We start from the raw sequence: 6,000 nt of genomic DNA, 5'->3' as shown, positions 1-6,000 counted from the left end.
TATTATGTTAGAGATAATTCGATGATATTCATTCAAACATTTATTAAATGATTACTTTGTGTCAGACACTATGTTAGGCATTGTAAACAGGAAGAATCCCCTAAGGAATTCTAATCTAAGCAAGAGTGCTGAGGGCTGGCATTAAGGCAGAGGAAGAAGGATGAAGAGGAAATGACAAATTTAAGAAATATGTGGGAGGTGGAATTGGCAGAATATGGTGCCTGATGTTGAGAGTGAGAAAAGATTCTGGGATGATTCGAAAATTTCTGATTTAAATGGGTAGTTGGCAATGCCATTAACATAGAGGGAATACATGATAAGAAATTAGTTTGTGGAGAAAGTCCTTATTACATTAATAAAGGAAGCTAATGATTACTGATCACTTCTTATGTACCCAGCACTGTGCTTAGTACTTAACACAAGCGACCTCATTTATTCTTCAAAACACTATTGATACACTATTATTTTACCTGTTTTTACAGAGGAGTAATCTGGGAATTATGCAGGGTAAATAACTTGCTCAGTGCTATATATGTATTTAGTAGGAGAGCCAGGTCTTGAATACATGACACCAGTATTTGTTGATGTTGGATTTGAATTGCCATAGATATCCAGTTAGGGGCATTTAGTAGATTTATAAACATGGATCTAGAACTTGGGATGTGACTTGGAGATACAGATTTGAGAATTATCAGCATAAAAGTGATTGTTTGATTCCATACCTTGTATTGGCTTCCTTCTCTTCCCTGTCTTGCTTTCCTTCACCCCTAATGTGTTTCCTGGGATCACCTTCCAAATAATCTACTTGCACTTGAACCCCTGAACCAGAGTCTGCTTCTGAGGGAATCCAAACCCAGAGAGCAACTGACTGAAAAGTAAATAGAAGGTGAAGAAATAGCAACAAGCCCTTTCTTAGGAGCTTGGCTATGAAAGGAGGGAAGTCAATAGAGAAGTGACCACAAGAGAATGTAGGACTACTTTTTAAGAAAGGAAAACAACTAAGTTTATATGCTAGGAGGAAAGAGTTAATAGTAAGGGGAACATTGAAGAGGTCCCGGTAAAAATTCTACTATTTTCTGTGAGGTCGAGAAAAATTTTCGGCTCAGAGGGAGGGGTGACAGAGAGAAAGTGAAGTGGGGTTTTTAGTGGTTGACGAGGCGTTGAAACCACAGATTTTTGGTGATATCAGTCTGAGTGCTTGCATGATTTTTGCCATCAGAGCTCAGCAATCAGAGAACAGAAGTGGAGAAGAAGATAACTGGAATAATATGAAACTAGATTAAAATTTCCAGAACTGACTTCTTTGAGTAGTCCAAGTGTCCGGGGTAGGAACAACAGTGTCCAGGTGAAAGGGCAATAGCCCAGACATTTCCGGCAACTCTAGTTCTTGCTGACCTGAACAGGGACCACTTGACTGAGACTTCAAACCCCCAATCATCTCTGCTTTGTCTTCTTAAATCCTCTTTGCCTCACCAATTTCTGACCTACAACTTCTCTGGCCTTCAGACTTCATGAATATTCTTGTCTTCTTTTTTTTAAGTAAAATTAAAGGAGTTACGAAGTCACTGAGTTAAAGAGTTGTTGAAGCTAGAAACATTTTGAATACAAAGAAACAGTCCCAGAGAGGTACTCACTTGCCAAGATTATAAAACAAGTTAGTGGGGAAGCCAAGAGACTCTGCTTTTTCTAGTATTTTGAGATGTCTCTCGTAAAGATAGGAACAAAGAGACAAGAGCAGAGAGGGGAATATGCTGAAAGGAAAGTGTTTGGGCTTTGTCCTTTTAAACAATTTTTAGAATTTGTATTATATTTTTCTTAATTCTTGCTAAGTAGTTTTATTTCCACAATTTATTAATTTGATTTCCATCAGAGACCAAACATAGTAATCTAATACCCTGCTTCTCTCACTGGGGCCATTATTACTTTGTCTTTCAAGGAATGACCTCCCTTCTGCTAAAAAGGATGGGGTGATGCCGTGGATGAGATTGCAACAGTCAGCTTAGGTGTCCGAGACTGAGAGGCCCTCCTTCTCCCCCAAGGAAGCACCTCTGCACTCAGCTCTGTCCCAGGAGGCAAAGGGGGCAAGAGACCAGGAAGGTTAATTAACTCAGATCTCTCCCTTTGGCCGTGGAAATCATTAATCATAGAGGCCACCACATGGCTACTGATCTTTTAATGATGATTTTAATTTGCATACTAAGCAAACAGTCTCAAGAATGTTGCTTTGGGTAGAATTCGTGAGCCATGCCTAGGCAGGTTATTTCAAAGTCAATTGCACTTTAATACTCTTCTGAAAAGTCGCTCTTTCATTTTGACAACTTCATTTTGTAAATACCGTCATTGGTCTGTCATTTGCTTGGTGCTGGGTAAATTAATCCCAACCAAGGATTTATTAGTTTTAATAAAAAGGAAAAATATTTACACTTAAAATTGCTTTTAAAATTGTAATGGTTGTGAAATAGCCTGGGTTGTAGAACTAGAAAGGACTTTAGATATTACCTACTCCAAGTGATTTGCAAATAAAATTAAGATCCAGAATTGTTAAGTGGCTCATCAGAGGTCACAGAGCAACTGACTGGCAGAGTTGAACTGGATCAAAAGTCTGGTATTTTTCCCCTCAAACTATTAATGAAATTAGATACATTAAGATACCATCGTGCTTCAAAACAAGTACTGTTTTTTCAGAATCAATTAAATCCTACATAGTTGAGTGTTTCTGCATTCCAAATTAGACAGCTTGGCTTACAAGCATTATTGCTGTCAAAAGCCATATTATCTCAAGCTAATTTTCTTAATTTGAAAAGCAAAATCTACTTACTTGTTTTTCATTAAGTAATAATACTTGTCTTGCAGTAATGTGGCCCCAAAATTGCAATCATGAAACAGCTTAATTGCACTCAGAACAGTATTTAAAAGAAACAATTATATCTCAAAGACTTTGTAGTGTAATGTATAGGGAATAACGTGGCCTACCTTAATAATAAAAGACAAGACATTTGAAGTGATTTACAGTGTTACAGGTGATCTCACAGCTACCCACATTATTATAAATTATCCAATGATGTTACTATCTTTTTACAACTTAAGACTCAGGGTTGTTATATGACTTGTTTCAAAGTCACACAGCTGGCTGGTGACCCTGCCTAGATTAGATCCTAGGCTCTAGATCTCCTGGTTCTCAGTTCAGAGTTTCCCCCACACTATAGTAACAGCCCTTCATTGAACCAAGTGTGATATTGTGGTCATTCTGTGTTCTGGACATTGGTCAACGGATCAGATGTTCACCCAGTGAGTGTAAAAGGCACTGCTAAATTCCTTGATTGAGGTCTAGTCTCTAGGAGAACTGGACAGAAAGCATTGCTTCCTATATCATCAGAGTCCTCCTAAGTCCACTGTGGACCCTGCCAATTCTCTGATTCACTGCAGGGCCACCTCCACCAGGGAGGACCACATCCCTCTTTGGAAAATGCCCATCCTTCATACTGCTAAAGAGAAAAAACACAGGCCCCAAATGGTGTCACTTGTGCTAAATAAAGCCCATGATACCAAACTTAGTTTTAACACCTAACCTAATTGTAGTTTCGACCTTCACCAGAAATGTAATCTTAATCAACCATTCTGGAATTTTCTGGTCAGCATCAGTAAGGTAATCTGTCACATGGACCCTCTCTATCCCACCCCTGGCCCACCAGGGGAAGAAGAGGCAATCTGCATGATAAAACCCATGCAGTCCCTTCATCCCAAAAAGACAATGTCCTGGCCCAAAAGAACTGTTTCTTATCTTTTGCTAATGACTTCCTTGCCCCACCCTTCTTCCTATAAAAACCTTCCATTTTATATAACTCCTTGGAGCACCCCTGTTGTTGCTAGATGGGATGCTGCCCAATTCATGAATCACTGAATAAAGCCAATTAAATCTTCAAATTTATTCAGTTGAAGTTTTTTAACAACATTCTGTGGGCAGCACCACTGATGGCCCAAGAACATGCTCACTAAGGATGAGTAGAGGGTAGAATGAAACCTTTTTAAAACAGTCACGCAGCATTAACAGATAAGGAGAGAGGAGTGTGGAAACAGAAAGATGCACAGAGCTGTGAAGGCTACAGCTTACATGGCAACAGCCTGAGAAGTTCTGGAATGAGAAAGGAAATTTCTCAGGCAGTGGTTTTATACTTAGAAGGCAGCACACTTCTCTGCCCAGGGACACTCCCCCATTATACTCCTGTTCAACATGGCAGGCAAATTTAAGACATTCTGCTCATACTCTTCATTCCAGGTGTGCAATGAGAGAAGGCTGCTCATTTTAAGTCCTCTGTGGTCTTGTCAACTCAGGCTAATTCCAAGGACCTTCAAACTGTGGCACATACTTCAGTTGCTTCCATTAGTGCTCCTCCATATTTTAAAAACTCAATCATACCCAACCTTCTCTCTGTAACAGGGTTGGTTTCATGATGGAAAAGAGGGAGGGGTTAATACAATTAGGATAATCTTTGCAGCACTCACCTGTGTTTTCATGGAGTTTTCTCCTACTTGTGATGAACTTCCATTCTAGTGTGTGCCTACTCTCTCCACATAATGATCAAGAATATCCTCTCTTACTCTCAAAGTGTCCCTCTTTGGAACAATATGTAATTTGGTCATCATAGTCATATTTTGTAAAATGAATTTGCAATTTATTTGAACATATTATATAACTTATACTGGTTTTCCTATGCCATACCTTCAATCCAAGAAAAACATATACTGAGTGTTTGCTGCATATATAATATTATTTTAGAAGTAGTAATCCTAAGGTGGAAATATGGTTCCTCTTGCCCAAAAGTTCATTATCATTATGAAAAGATAGACAATGAAAGAAAAAAAAATCAACACTGCTATAAAGTAGAATGATATGAGTTATAAGCAAGGAGGAAGAGAGGATCCTTAGAATTGGGGAGTTTTAAAGGATAAGACTTGAGCAGGCATCCCAGGCAGAGATAGTAAATGACAATAATAACACTAACAGCAAAAGCAACAATAGCAGTTATAATTTATAAATGCCTACTATTTTCCAGGAATAATGAAGATTGCTTTAGAGATATTATTTCTAATCATATCTAAGTTAATCAAATCTGATTAAGTCATAATTTCTATTAAGTCTAATCTATATTATTGATGTTAGAATCCATGCAGAGCATATGGCTAGAAAGGTTGGGAGATGTCTTGCTATGGAGGACCTTGAACACCCAGTTGAACACACAGAGTAGTTGAGATTTCAACCTAAAGGCAGCAGAAGCCATCTCATATTTGGATTTGAAGTGGGAATATGATCAGACGCTAGTGGTGGAAGGGTAGTGAGAGGGGAAGGAGATGGAGGACTCTCTAGGAGGCTATATTTATGTCACAGATATAATGACGGATTGAAGTAGGTGAGGGGTAATAAAAACTAGGAGACAAATTTGAGACCAATTGCAAAAATGATATTAAGGTGATTTTCAATTTAATAAGATATGAGATTTTCTTGTTTGTCTTAATGAACTCTAGTAAATTTCTAATTTAAGATAAACTGGTGGTGTGTGTGGAGGAATGGGTTGTTGTATTTGAAATTACTCTGCATCTTTCTCCCTTTACCCCCTTCATTCCTGTTTAGCGCATTATGTTTTAAATTATCTTTAACTCACTAGAAAATTTGGTAACTTTCACGAAGAGTTAGTTGCTCTTTGTAACTTATTCATCTCTGGTGTGTGTGTGTGTGTTTAAATCACTTTAAACCTTGTGCAATATCATGTAAATGACAGTGCGGAACAAGCTGTCAAAAATGGATTTGATCACTGGGAAATTAGAAAGTAAAATAATTGCAGAGAAAAGAGAATCTGGCTTAAGAGTGAATCTGTGCATGGCAAGGTGATATTAATGATCACCAAGAGTAGGACATTTATTTTGAATTGTTTTTCTGGCTTTGGTGTTGGCCAGTGTTCACCCATTCATATTCTCTCAACTGGTTGCTTGATTAGGATTGAA

The sequence above is a fragment of the Eubalaena glacialis genome, chromosome 6 (assembly GCF_028564815.1).
Source record: "Eubalaena glacialis isolate mEubGla1 chromosome 6, mEubGla1.1.hap2.+ XY, whole genome shotgun sequence".
In the NCBI taxonomy this organism is placed as follows: Eukaryota; Metazoa; Chordata; class Mammalia; order Artiodactyla; family Balaenidae; genus Eubalaena; species Eubalaena glacialis.
This window is presented reverse-complemented; position numbering follows the sequence as displayed.